The sequence below is a fragment of the Peromyscus californicus genome, unplaced genomic scaffold (assembly GCF_007827085.1).
Source record: "Peromyscus californicus insignis strain IS unplaced genomic scaffold, ASM782708v3 Scaffold_24__1_contigs__length_46423439, whole genome shotgun sequence".
Classification (NCBI taxonomy): domain Eukaryota; kingdom Metazoa; phylum Chordata; class Mammalia; order Rodentia; family Cricetidae; genus Peromyscus; species Peromyscus californicus.
Window position 1 is genome coordinate 21,364,935 of NW_026294535.1, and position 15,283 is coordinate 21,380,217.

The 15,283-nt window shown below is 38.7% G+C and overlaps 1 protein-coding gene across 1 annotated transcript in view; it reads left to right on the forward strand.

Annotated features, from left to right (window-relative positions):
• Positions 1 to 1,271: 1,271 nt before the first annotated feature.
• Slc6a15 (solute carrier family 6 member 15) overlaps positions 1,272 to 15,283 on the forward strand; it is a 49,888-nt gene continuing 35,876 nt past the window's right edge. The window contains exon 1 of the mRNA XM_052753248.1: positions 1,272 to 1,831. The gene's annotated coding sequence lies outside the window, so the exon portion shown is untranslated. The remainder of the gene's footprint in view (positions 1,832 to 15,283) is intronic.

Genomic DNA, 15,283 nt, shown 5'->3' on the forward strand with positions numbered 1-15,283 from the left:
ATGAGGGGGCTTCCTAGAGACAAACTTTCACATTTATTTATTTATTTATTTATTTATTTATTTATTTATTTATTTTAAATTTTTGGAGACAGGGTTTCTTTGTGTAACAGTCCTAGCTGTCCTGAATTCACTTTGTAGATCAGGCTGCCCTCGAACTCAGAGATCTGCCTGACTCTGCCTCCCAAGTACTAGGAATAAAGGCATATGGCACCACTGCCCTTGGTTTAATATATATTTTTAAAGGTGAGTTTGAAGAGAGGCTGATGGGGAAAGCTCTCCTGGTTCCTTTAAAGGGATTAGTGGCAATGTTCTGAGCTGAAATTCAGGTCTTGTGATTTCTCTCCAAGACATTCCTCACTTTGTGAAACCCTATCTAGTAGTGGCTTTATACCACTCAAGTCAGCCTTAATTGGATACAAGCAATCAAAACCGAAGGGATCTTTGCAAGGCCTACATGGGCACAAAATTTCTACTGATAATATTAATCATGTAGAAATGAAGAAATGTACCTTGCTAAAGAACGAAACCCATTCTTCGGCAATGCATTCTAGCGTCATTTTTTTTTTTCAAACTTCTTTCAAAAATCTGAAGTTTCAACGACCATTCATTTAATGCCTAGGTAATATGTTTAGGAACTGTTCAGAGATTCTACAAAGGAGGCAAAACTCCGTGTTCATCGATACATATTTATTTTAGGAATTCTCCACGTGGCCTCATTGAAAGGATGCTTTGAATATTGTAAGAGGCAAGTCAGACTTCAGCTGGTCACCCCTCTTGAAAAAAGAATCTAATCCGTGGACGCAAACCTAGGGTGAGGTCTAGCTCTCATAAAACCACTTTAACTTTGCACCACCTAACCAGAATCCTTGAAGCTGTCAGCACTCAGCTGAGATGCAAAGCTGCAAGCGCTTTTTTTTTTCTTCACAAAATATGTAAATGGTGGCATGGGGAGGAAGCCCAGAATCCCTCATCTCTAGACTCCCCCCTTACTGATTCTAGGAGAGTAGGAGAGCAGGATCCTTGCAACTGTCCTCACAGAGACAAAGACGGGGTAGGCAACTAGTGCCCATCCTTTCAGCTGAGTGGGTTAGAAGACAGATGTTAGAACGGCTCGGTGGGGGGGTGGGGGTTGGGGGGACCAGGGGAGGGGTAATCTGTTTCGTTGGCTTTACGTGGGGCTTCCCCAGATCCACCTAGCATCCCGGGCGGCCTAGCCCTGCGCGCTGGGAGGACGCAGCGGGCAGCCGCAGTGGCCTCTGCGTCATGGGGTGGTGGGGAGGAGAGGCGGCTCCCAGCCTGCAGACCTGGCTCGATCCTTGGCGCCAGGTCCCCGCCCGCAACCACCTCCTTCTCCCCCGCAGCCTGCCGGGGGGCCGCAGCACAGGCGGGCTGGGCACGTGGGAGCCTCCGTCACACCCTCACTCATACACACACACAGACACACACACATACACGCTCACACACATACACGCTCTCTCGCGCGCATACACATACACACACACACACACACACACACACACACACACACACACACACACACACATATACACATACACCAAAACACACTCACGCAGCACACAAGCACAGGAGCCCCGGGAACCGCGCACCAGCATCCCGTGCCGTTTCTCTGGCAGACACAGGCGCTCACGAGTCTCTTGGTGCCAGCCCGCAGGACAGCGACTCCCCGAAATCAAGCCTGCCCTTGGAAAGCTTTTTCTGCTCTCCAGACAGCTCCTCTGAGGCCTCTACCACCATCACCTGGATCCGACCCTTTCTCGACCTAGGAAGGTGGAAACAGGAAGAGGTGCTGCTGGGTCAAGAAGCACCAGAGGTAATGTCACGCTCCGGTGCTGGGGTACCGCGGTGGGTAGGGTGGGGCTCTCTACCAGCTACCCTGGAGTCAGGCGCCAGGAAGGACAGGAGGATGCACGGATGGAGCTCCAGAAAGACTCAGACAGGATCCTGGGATGGGAGGAGGAAGGGCAACGGGAAAACGTGGAAGGGTGAAGCTGGTTTCTGGGGACAGCCTCTGGCTCTGCGTCCTGTACCTGTGCGAACTGGGGTTCGGGTGGTGCGGGTCCGAGGCGGTACTTGTGGGGAGAAGCACGTGGGTCAAAACGTGCCTCCATCCCTCCTAACCTAGGTGGAAACTGCCTAGTGCATCCGAGGAGACCGACTCCTTTCCAAATCAAGTTGGGGGTTGCAGGGCAGTGTTTGACACCAGCGGAGGTCCGAGAGGAAAGTTGTTGCCAGGGCAGAGATGCGCTCCTGAAGTAAATGGGAATCCCATCCTCATAAGGGTGGGAGGTGAGGCGGGAGAGACGCTTGCCTCCTTCCTGAGGGGTTGTGGATCCTTTGCCACAGCAGCACAGTCTATCAAGGCAGTGCTTTCGTGACCCGGATTCGATTCTCTCTCGCTTGAGGCATCCTGTGATGGGCTGTCCGAAAACCGGTCCTTAGGCATACACTCAGCACGTGGCTGCTGAAGAAAAGCACAGCTTTGGGCGTCTCTGCGCACCCGGGAATTGGACAGGGTGGCAGAAAGGGTTGGGGGAAAGGATGGTGGCACTGGGATCTTAAGGAAGAGCCGGCTGGAGGGGAATGCCCTTACGCCTTCTACGTAGTTCATCCACTCGACTCGTCTGTGTGTGACAGCGCAGAAAGATTTGAATATAGGAATGCTGTACATTGGAGCGAAAGCCATACACTCCTAACTTGTGCACCAGCCTTAAGCAAAGGAATGAATCCGAATCCCATAGCGGTGCTTGGTGGGGTGGGGGTGGCAAGAGAGACCCGCCCGCTTTCAAAGGCTCCATGGGAGGATTTTTTTTTTTTTTTTTCCAGTGAGCTGAGAAATGGCACTGAATGTGCTTGTTAACACAGCAAATCTGGCTTCTCCCTTTGCCTTTCATCCTCCACCCTGGTGAGGAGAGGTTGGAGTAAGGCTGGGCGGGGCCTAGAGGCCAGCGTGGTGACGTAGTAAGTGTTTGGGTGCTTATGCAAATAAGACCGCAGCCATAGCCTCTGGTCCACCCTCCCAGTCTCTGCAGGTCTTAAAGGTATACCCATTCCTAGGTCTGAGTTCTTTCTTGCAGACCTGAGAATGATTGGGGGTTGGGGGTGGGGGGAGATGTAGGCTTTGCTTTGGGTGCCCCATTTAGGCTTCTTTTAGTCTTTTCTGTAAAGGGTATTTTATGACTGCCAGTGCTTGGTTGCCTTTCTGGAAAGCCAAGATCAGAGCAGTTACATCAAGCTTTAAACCCTGAATGTCTCATTTCTAAATTACGTCTTATTAAATATAGACCTGACTGCATCTTTCTCAACTTTCTTAGCCCGGAGTTGTTTGGGCACTTTATAAAATACTTGATGGAACGAGGTTTCTTGTTTGTTCATAAACGATATGTGCATTCCTCTCACATTAACTCAGATGAGGTTGTATTATCCTACCAAATTTAAAATTAAATTAACTGACCATTTTTCTCCAAGTGAGTCTTAAGTGCATTCCTTTTGTGTTGCTAGGAGACAAGAATTACAAAATTTGAAAGGAAGTTAGTGTCTCCATGTTTATTACTTAAAAATACATTACTGCACATTTCTAGTTAAAGAATCATGGTAAAATTCCAATACATATTTTTTGGAAAAGTATTTTGTCATCTAATTAACAATAAATAGGGAGTTTTAAAAGTAGGTGATCTAGCTTTTTGGAGATAGGCATGATACCTTTCTATAAATTATTGAAACATCTAAAAATAAGTCAAAATAGATATAACTTGAGCCTTATGATTACAATCATACACTTACCCAGTGTTAACATGTGCATGTTAAAAATGTTTCTCTGTCTTAAAAATGTACAAAATAGGAGATACTTTAATATTTCTTTAAACTCTGGAGTTATTATGCAGTCAGTTTAAAAACATTACTCTCTTAGAATGGCAAAACTGAAAGGGACCCCAGTGGCTATTACAAACCAGTTTTTTTTTCTTTTGCTTCTTTTATCACTCAACTTTTTTGTTGAAGATTATGTTAATTCTTTACCACTACATATGCATGATCGGATATAATAATATATTAATATGCAGACTTGACTTTGAAGTGATTTCTGAGCAGATGGCATTATTAACAAAAATCCATAGGCATAGTGCGATGCGTGGAAGACATCCAGTTTTCCACAGCCAGAATCTTTCGATTTAGTCTTGGTTTATTAACATTACTCTTTTGCTGGTATTTAGTAATTCTGGATAAACTTCTTATGCTAAAATGTCAGCTGTGATCAGTCATTATCATTTTCTCTGAGAATTACCAACTCTAAAGATAGGGATGCAGAATAGCTATAAATAAACATTATTACTAGATAACAGGAAAGAGAGAAATGTTTTAGCCTTGATGGCCAGGTTACTTCATTTCTTTTGAGATTAATCCACAGCGATGTCCTCTGAGCATGACTGAATGTAATCTCTGAGTAGAATGCTCATCATGGAAGCTTTCTCATGCATCAGACTGGAAAAGATCACAAAGATGACTCAGTGAATGGAAGAAGGCACAATCACTCTCAGATGGTGTGTGTGGTTATGGAAATTGAGAGAGCTTTATAAAGAACAACTTGGTAATTCTTATCAGAATTACAACAGTACTTTTGATCCATCGGTTTCACCACCAGGAATTTATTCTGTAGATTCATAAATGCAAGTTATGCAAAACAATTTATTGGGATTCTCTACTAAGACACAAAGTATGCATAGAGAATATAAACACCAGGGATATTGTAAGGCTATTAAAATAAGTCTAGTATGTTAAGATCAAAAGTGTTGATTTTTGACATCAAAAACAAAAGAAATGCAGAATTGGAATTAAAAGTTGTATGAAAAGAAATAGGTTAGCAAGAAAACATTGTAAAAGTGAAAAGAGCAAATAAGAGCCCATGCTAGAGTAGTTAATGAAGTTATAATCCATATAATCAAGTTTATGAAGTATAAAAGTCAAGGAGTATTTAGGCATTTTACTGTTGTTTTCAAATTTGTAAGGAATTTACTCTTTCAATAATTTTTCATTATTTGTTTTATTTTTGAGATAATAATTACAACATTTCTCCCTTCCTTTCCTTCCTCCAAACCCTCCCATACAGACTGCTTTGCTGTCTTTCAAATTCATGGCCTTATTTTTTTTTTCCATTGAGTGTTGTTATATACATCCATATCAGTCGACACAATGTTACTTGCATGTGTTTTCAAGGTTCACCATTTGGTATCGGTAACCAATTGACGAGATCTCCCTGCGTAAGACTGTTTCTTTTGTTCCATTCTGAGCATTCCTCACTGCCTGTAGTTTTTTTTCTGTAGGATTCAGGCTTCCCTGCCCACTCTTTGCAACAGAGAACATTAAGGAAAACCACAGTAAATAAAAATTCAAAGCTGTGGTGCCCAGTCCCAGTGGGTAAATCTACAAAACACTTTCCTACCTAGGACTCAGAGAACTTTGAGGAAGAAGGGGCAAAAGAAATTGAAAGAGCCAGATGATAGGTAGTTCGCTGTGAGACTGTGTCTCCTAGTAATGTCAGAAGCTGCAGTCACAAAATCTAACCTACATGGCTGCCTAAATGTGAGCTAAACAAGGACACAACAAAACATATGGTAAAGGTTGGGGGACAGCCCACAAGGCCAAATATTTTTTATAATAAAATTGTATGAGAGAAAACTTAAGATAATTTGTTAGCCATCTCCTTCACGGTTTCATTTACAGTAGATTTAGTTAAATTGCTAAATTTAGCTAGATATATAGAGACATAAAAACAAACAGCACTTTTTTTAAAAATATCAGTGAATGCATGAAAGATTTTAACTTTAGTTATGAGATATTTACAAAATCACATGTAGTTGTTAAGCAATGAGAGCACTTGTTTATGAGTTAAAAAGATAACTTTATTGCTACTGTTAACCTCTTTTACAAACTATCCTATAAAAATCATTTTCAAAACATTGACTTAGTTTTAATCACAGTACAGAACCATCCCAGCATGCAGAAAATACCTGGGCTTCCTGTTCATGACCAAAGTCATTTCATTCCATTTCAAGAACGTTAGGAAATAGAGCCATGCAGTAAACAGGTAGCCTTTCCACATGCCTGGTCTTCTTCATTCTCACTCAGTTTTGTTTTTGTTTTTATTTTTGTTTTTGTTTTTTAATGTGTATCAGTAGGTTGCTCCATGGCATGGTTGTACCAGAGTTTAAGTATTCACCCACAGGATGGCATCTGGGTTATTTCCAATCTTGATCTATTGTGAGGGAAGTTGCTAGGGGGATTCCTGCACAGGTTTTTACAAAATATACCTTTGCATTTATCTAGGACATGTGTTTAGGGATGTAATTGCTAAGTAATATAGTAATCCCACACTCAATGTTAAAGCAGTTTCCATAAGAGAAACTCCTTAACTGTTTTCTGGAGTAGGGGCCATAGTTTACATTCTCCTCAAGGATAAATGAGTGGTCCACTTTTGATTCATCCTCAAGAGATGTTAGACATTCTGACGGGTATGTAGTGGCATTTCGTTGTGGCTTTGTTTCCCTAATTGATGTTAATATTAATCTTATCTCAAGTGTTTGTCATCCACATAACATTCAGTGGAATGCTCCACTAGGTTCTTCCCTCAATTTGTACTTTATAGTTTTATTTATTTATTTACTTATTCATTCTTTGTGTGTGGAGGGGGAGGGGGGAACAGGGATTCTCTGTAACAGTCCTGACTATCCTGGAACTTGCTTTGTAGAACAGGCTGGCCTCGAACTCACAGAGATCCACCTGCCTCTGCCTCCCAAGTGCTGGGATTTAAAGGCCCATGCTACCACCTCCTTGCTTGTTCTTTGTATTTTTAATGGATGAGTTCAAGGACCTTTTATACATCCGTAGTGTGAGACTTTTGCTCATTGCGTGATCTTCAAACATTTTCTCCAGTAGGGACCAGTTTTAGGGCCTTCTTTTTGTTAGGCAAATGCTTTACCCCTTAGTTAAGCCATCAACGCCTTTTCTCAGTCTTCAGCTTGTTCCTCTCCTTTCTTTTCTTAATTAAATTGAGAAATGAAATTATATAAATACATTATTTTCCCCTTCCCTGTCTTACTCTCAACCCTCCGATGTTCCCTCTTCACCCCCTCCTAAATTGATGGCCTTCTTTTAATTATGATTATGTTGTATGTATATGCATACACATGCATAAATGTATAAATATAACCCCCCTGATTTCATTTATTGTGTCTTGTGTGTATACTCTTTCAGGACTCATCTGTTTGTATCGGATAACTAATGAGGGGGTCACATCCCATGTAGAGGCTAATTTTTCCTCTCTCAGCAGTCATTAGTTGCTGGTAGTTCTTTGATTAAAGGTGAGACAGACTCCCTAGAGATTTCTCCCCATCTGACTTAGCATATCATTGTTTAGGTCTTGTTTAGGCAGCCATATGGCTGAGATATCATGGATGTAGTTTCCCAATCATTTCTAGGAGACACGATCTCATAGCAGATTTCCTGGTATCCTGGCTCATAAACCTTTCAGCCCCGTCTTCTCTAATATTCCCTGTGCCTTAGGTGCAGGAATTGTGTTGGTGTGTCTTTTTGGGTGGGTAGACAATCCATTGATGTCTGCATCAGTTTGTGGCTGTTGATTCTTTTTTATTGTTTGTTTTCATCTTCTTAGTATGTCTCTTCATAGTGGAAAAGTGTATTTTGAAGCATAGCTTACTAACTTTTGTGTTGACGGATCTTGGTTTTGATGTCACATCTGAGAGATCTCTTTTCTTAGCTCTAGTTCTCAAAAACTCCCTGGTTATGTGTTTTATGTTTTATATTCAAGTCTATAAACCATTTTGTGTTAGCTTTAGTATAATGTTTAAAGCTTATTTCATTCAGAATTGGAGTTTTGACTAAGGATGTTGATTTTTTTCTAGATTAGCTTATTAAAGTAGCTGTTATTTTCCTACTGGCATTACCTTTGTATTTTATCAAAAATTCTCTGGGCATATTTTATTCATGTGCATTTTTTTTCTGGATAGAGTGTTCTGTTCCATTGATTGATGAATTTGTTTTTGTATTAGCCCCATTCATGGTACTTATTATTATTTATATTGTATTTTTTGTGTTGTTTGTATTCTGTGTTACTTTGTGTTTTAATAATTACAGCTTTTTATATATCTTTCCATGGACTCTCTGTTATGCTCATTCTTTTTGTTAGTGCATAATATTTTTTCCTGGGTTTTCTTGATATTTAGTATGTTTGGATATAAATTTTATAGGCTGTTTACATGATGGAAAGTCTTTCCTTTTTCCTCAATTATGGCATGTTGTTTTTCTTGGTATATTATTTTAGGCTGACAGCCATAGTCCTTTCAGATTTAGAAAGCATTACTGCAGGCTTTTCTGACTTTCAAAGTTTCCTTGGAGAAATAAGCTAATATTATCATGGGTTTCCCTTTTTATGTAGCATGAACTTATTAAATTTTTTTTGTAGCTTTCAATACATTTTCTTTGCCATGTATACCTAGTGTTTTAACTATAATATATCATCAGGATTTTCTTTTCTAGTCTTGTCTATTTGGTGTTCTGTTTGCTTCTTTTGTCTGTATGTCTTTCCCTAGTTTGGGAAGTTCTCTTCTAAGATCTGGTTGAAGATCTGGTCTACAGTAGTGACTTGGGATTCTTCTCTCTCATCTATGCCTGTAATTCAAAGGGTTGGTTTTTACATGGTGTCTCATATTTTATGTATGTTATTTTCCTGTGTTTCCTTACATTTTTCATGTTCCTTGATCTTCTACTTTATCTTTGAGTCCTGGCATTTTGACTTTTTTTTTATTTACATGGATTTCCTTTGCATTTTTTTTAGTTGAATTATAGGGTTTTTCAATTCCATCTTCATTTCAGCTTGACTCCTTCTCAGTGTTTCCATTTCCTTACTGAATTCTGTTCTCAAGTCCTGGATTGTCTTTCTCATTTCCATTAGCCTTATGTTTGTGTTGCCTTGGGCATCTCTCTCATTTATTCCAGTTAATCTCCTTCTCCTTAATTTCATTGAACTGGTTGTTTGTGTCTTCTTTGAGTTCTTTGATACAGTTTTTAATTATTCTTTTAAAATTTAGTGTCCTGGGGATCATCTAGATAATTCTTATTGGCAAACATTTCTACATGACTGGTAGGTTTTAAAGAGAAAGCACTGGCTTGATCTTTCCTATTGTCAGTATTTTTGTGATGTGATCTACGTATGCAGGCTTTCTTTGTTAGATCTGAGTTTGTTATGGATGAAGCAGGTTGGGAAAGAAGAGAAGATGTTGGGGTGGGTTGGGGCTAGGGGTTGGAAATGGGTTGGATGGAATGAAGTTAGGTGTACAGAAGAGACTGGGCTAGTGTACAGGATGACACTCTCAGTCCAAGCCAAGAATGTGATGTAGATCTGGCTAGGGAGAAAAGATGGAGTGTGGCATGGGAAGGGCCTGTGGGCTGAGAGTGGGAACGGGGAGAGGGGAGAACAAGTAGAGAGGGTTCTGGCAGAAACATGGAAATGGTTGTGGTGCAGGCAAGGGAGGACAGACTAGGCTGTATCACTGCATGTAGGACTCAGACTAGATATAGACAGTTGGTAAGAATGCATAGCTGGGGAGGGGAAGGGAGTCAGATAGACATAGGAGAATGAAGTAGGGGGTCTGTCTGTGGAAAAATTTGATGTAGTTCAGAAGGGACCAGCTTTTGGTGGCACGTAGGGTAGGTCACGGCAGAACACTAAACATGGGTTTCCATGCACAACTTGGGTGGCCAGATTAGGCATGGGCTTTGTTTTTGGGACCTGGGTTAATTCTGGTGCTTGTTGAGAATTCGTTTATGGAGAAGATCAGAAAGGCTCACCAAGGCTAGACCCTGGAGAAGGAAGTGGGAGGTCTAGCTCTGCCTTTTTTTTTCTTCAAGACCAGTTTGTGCTACCCAAACATCCTTGAGTATGTGTCATTCCTCCAGAGTACAGTTCACTTAGCAGAGGCTATATTCTTAGGAAAACAAACAAACAAACAACAACAACAACAAACCTGTCTGTTCTCCCAGAAGCTAAAAATTGCCAATAGCTCCAGAGATAACAACTCCAAATGAAGTAACTCATTCCTGGCACTGGGCCTTTTCATTTGTTGGATTCTGGTATCTAATAGTTCATTGTTGCCCTGTTGTAGAGTAATTCCATTCTGATTATTTTTATTTATAGGTTTGAAACTTTTATAGCAGTTGGCTTCCATATGTTTTTTTGGAAGGGTATTTAATGTAATTTATCCCTCTCCAGGCCCCCTCCTATACCCTGTCCTCCATTTCCATCCAATTTATCACTTCCTGTTCCGTGATTCTCTTTTAAACCTTTACACAAATATACCAGTGTTTTCTACCTCCACTCCATTAAAAGCCTCACCCAATGGCCACTTAGTGATATCCTGATCTCTACTCATATTTAATGGTTTATACTCAGCATCATTATTTCCCTGATGTCTGTCCTAATTGTTTCTGGTAGGGATAACACTTGCCCCTATTAATGCTGACAATTATTTCACGATGTGAATATAGTAGGTTGATTATTCATTCACTTATGCACATATATGCAATTTCTGACATGAGTTCTACTGTGGATAATTAATTGCTATAAACATTTTATATAAGTTTTGTAAGTTTTAATTTCTCTGATATGTACAATGGTGTGGTCAGTGATCACTCAAAGAAGTCCATTGTTAGGTTCAGAAATATTTGGATAGTTTTTTTCTTATCAGACATATCCTTTTGTGTCATCATCTGTAATATGTAATGTGGTCAAGTTCCTTCACAATCTCACCAGTATTTGGTGCTAATACATTTTACTATTGAGTTATTCTGGTAGTGTATATATTTAATAAAGCATAGATTATGACTTTGGGATTGTCACTTGTAAAATATATTCTTCCCCCACCTTTTGATGTGTCATTTGGTTATCTTGTTGCTTAATGCAATAGATATAGATAAAGGGTATAGAAATTACAAGAGAAACTTTAGATTGAATTCTATATAGATTAAATATTTTTATAATATTTGTCAACATCATTTTTTCATCATTTCATAAATTTCTCATCTGTTTCCTTTTGCAGTTATTTCACAACTTTAGAGCAAATAGAATATTCTGTTATTTTTTTTTCCTGAGCATTGTAATAAAGCTTGATTTTTTCCTTTTTATTCAAATACTTTGTACTCTATATTCTATGTTTTAGAATTAAAAATACATTTAATTAAATCCAGGATGAATTTCAAATTCAACACTCAGATTAATATTTAAAGAAAACTGTAGCCAGTAAAATTTAAATTGTTAGAATTTGAATTTCCTAATATAGATTTGTGGGTGTTCTAGTGCATTATGAGCATAAAGCTTTTGGCAAATGCCAAAGCTTAGCCTGTGCTGGCTGACTTGTCAGAACTATCCCTCATCACAGTGCAGGCAATTTGGCCAGAACTATATCTCAGTCCAGTGTAGTCAAACCTGTAGAGCTGTGCTTCATATGTCTGTAAGATGCACATGTCCCTCTGTCTGCAATGTCTCTGCATAGTTTTATTATACGTGTTAATTAAAACATATTTCAGAGAGGCTATAATAGTTTGGAACTGGGAACTCCTGAAATATGGGGCAAAAAATGACCAACGTATTGAGGCAATTCTGTAATGAAAGTATCAGTGTGACCTGGGAAAGAAGAAGATGAAGGAGAAGAAGAAGAAAAGCATAGAGAAGAGCTAACATCAACATCACGACAAAAATAAAATAAAAAGGATAGTTGCTTTTTAAAATTCCTTTGGAATATCAGCAGTCACCTTATGCCAGTAGAATTGGCGAAATAGCTAAAATCCTTGCAAAAGGTGGTTTCCTAAAACCAAGGCAACAAAGAAGTAGTTTAAGTAGTTGTTTGTCAGAATTGAATTTCTAAATTAAATATATATTCTGAAAAGAAACTCATAGTCTCAGAGGGCTTTATTGGTAAGCATTGCCAAATACTTAAAAGAGAAATAATAATGATCCTTACACTTTCTTTCAGAAAATAAAAATCATGACAAAACTCCTTAAACTCCTTTTATAAAAGCATTAAAATTAAACAAAAACAAAATATAAGAAAAACATTATACTCACACTTTTAAAATATCTGTAATAAAATATTCAGTTTATGAGTGGGTGTGTGTGCGTGCATGTGTGTGTGTGTGTGTGTGTGTGTGTTTGTGTGTGTGTGTGTGTGTGTGTGTGTTGTGTGTGTGTGTGTGTGTGTGTGTGTGTGTGTGTGTGTGTGTGTGTGGTGTGTGATGGTCACAATTCACTATAAGGAGAAGCTTTGGCGAAGTATGGTAGCCACACTCATCTTTGTGTATAAGGATAAGACTTAAAATGTAGTAAGGAATTACTCTGTTCTAGCAAAATACCAGGCATGATTTCCCTCCCATTGAGTGGCCTTAAGTTCAACTAGACAGCAGTTGGTTGCCCCAACCTGTGAGTGTCAGTATTGCACCTTTGGTTGTTGTGATTCATAGGTATTGCAGCTGGGTAGGGCTGTTAATTACTTTCCCCACAGGCAGCTTGCATAGCATTTTCTGGAACTGTGAGAGCTAGACCACAAGAAAAGAGGATTTTGGGTTAGATAAAGCTAAGTCATCTGAGTCCTATGTCCTAACTGTGTGGTGTCTTCAGCCTTCACACCCTAAGAGTCAACCATTGGTAACATGGATGTCTATACTGTTTTGAAAGTTACTTGGACTACCCTGACCAACCATCTAATAGGAGATTCCTTGTGCCTAGAAATAATGCAGAGATCAACAGATCCTGGGGAACTCAGGATCTACATCATGGTTCCTGTATTTAGGGCTCAGTGGATATCATAGGAAAGGGGGTAGAAATATTGTAAGAGGCAGAATACTGGGAAGTCTATTGTGAAATAGTCTTTCCTAGAAATAGCTGCATAAATAAGACTTGATTCAAGGCAATATTAATGGGCATATTCACATAGAAGTAGGTAGATTTTGTGGAGTCTCACCTCTATACAAGGAAACTGCAGACAACTAATAACTGCCAGGAGAGTCAGCTTTTCCCAGAGACTAGCCCACTTAATGGTAATTAAATACAGAGAGCTCAGCCTTGAAACCACATATAAAGCAACAACAAAAAACGAACTCGGAAGGTTGTATTTATATTTGCACATGATCGTGAACACACACACACACACACACCAATAATAACCCAAGAAAAAGAAGCTATCAACCTGAGAGGGGGCAAGCATGGGAGAGGATGGAGAGAAGAAAGGGGGAGATGAAATTGTTGTAATTTTATTTCAATTAAAAATACATTAAAAAATAAAATATACTGGAGCCAAGGGTTAAAATAATTTTCACAGGTTTCTTCTTAGTGGTACATTAAACACAAAATACATACACTATTACATAAATTAAATCAATTTAAGAAACAGTTAGTTTTTGGTATTCTATATTGGCATGTTAAGGAGTTATATAATTATTTTAATAAAGGCATAAATGTGTGTGTCCAAGTTTGGTCTCCTATTCATGTTTTAAAATAAAAATTATAAAACCCACTTCCTGTGTAAGAAGATGTAACATTCTTTAGGTGATAAAAGTATGTACACTAAAAATTCAATTGCTAATTTTTTTTTTTTTGGTTTTTTTTTCCGAGACAGGGTTTCTCTGTGTAGCTTTGCGCCTTTCCTGGAACTCACTTTGTAGACCAGGCTGGCTTTGAACTCACAGAGATCCGCCTGCCTCTGCCTCCCAAGTGCTGGGATTAAAGGCGTGCGCCACCACAGCCTGGCTGCTAAAATTTTATTTAATTGAAACGTAGATTTCCCCAGTTATGTTAGGCCATAAATAGGGATGTCTGCTCTTAGCATCTCTGTTCAACATTATATCTTAGCCAGTAACAACAGTTGAGTGAAGGATATTAAAATTAACTACTTAAAGAAGCACAAGTTAAATTATCTCCATTCACTGATAACACGATCACATAAATACCTATTCCACGTTATCCTATAAAAATGATAAAATCTTATTTATAAGCATTAGAAGGTAGAAGGTTTGAATTTACAATCAGTTTTATTCTATATACAGTAAAAATGAAGTCCAAAATTAAGAAAGATTATAATATTATAAAAAATATAAGGTAACTAGGGGTAAATTTAACAAAATATATTATGAAACATTCTTTAGTAAAATTGATGAATACGCCTGTAAATGCAGTGATATGCGATGTTCACGAACTAGAAAAGCGCAACTTTCAGATGCTATTGTTATCAAATGAATTTACATAATTAATGTTATACTGTTTGGAATACCAGTAAACTTGGTTTTAATTAATTATTTGTGTTTTAAAATTTTAATTTTTAAATTCTTTCTTGTTCTCTCTCTCTTTGTGTCTCTGTCTATGACTCTGTCTGTTGGTCTGTGTGTGTGTGTGTGTGTGTGTGTTTGTATGTACATATGATGGCATACATATTGAGATGAGAGGACCATTTGTAAGAGTTGGGTTTTTTTTTTTTTTTCTACCATGTGGTTCCTTTGTAACAAACTCATCTACTCAACTAATCGGGCTTGGTGGCAAGTGCATTCACTATCTGGACTGTTTCACATGTTTTTATTGTTGTCTTTTGGTAGCCCTTAACTAGCTGATTTCAACATGTATGTTGGAAGGCAGAGACCTAAACTAGATAAAGCAATTTGTAATAAGAAGAAAATATAAAGTGGTTTTGTTGTAACTATATATTGGTTTAAAAAGGTTTGGAGTCAAAATTTAATTACTTCAAAGGAATTTTATTGTGAAAAATTATGTGTGAAGGTAATTAAATCAACGAAAAATGTAGGGATGGGAAAATTTAAATACAAATTTAAACAAAGTTCTTAACGTATTTTATGAGTAGATATTCTTATACACAGATTAAAAGAAAGATAAAATACTTTGGCATTTAAAACAACTGTGTTATTTAGAGTTCTTATTTACAAGTTATGGAAACCGATGCTGGCAAAGAAGCAAATGGAAAAAAAAAGAGAAAGATACTGGCACAAGGCCTCAGAGACACACCAGGGTGCTTGGCAATGAGATGGAAAGGGGAAAGAATGAAAGTAGTTCCTGAGAGTCAGAAAGCAGGACCCATGACTACAGAAGTAGTTGGGTTCTGTCCATGACATATTTGATGGAGATTAATGAGCCACCAGCTTTTCGATAATGTTGTGTCTCCCTATGATTCAAACCCCAAACAAGGAAGATAATCCA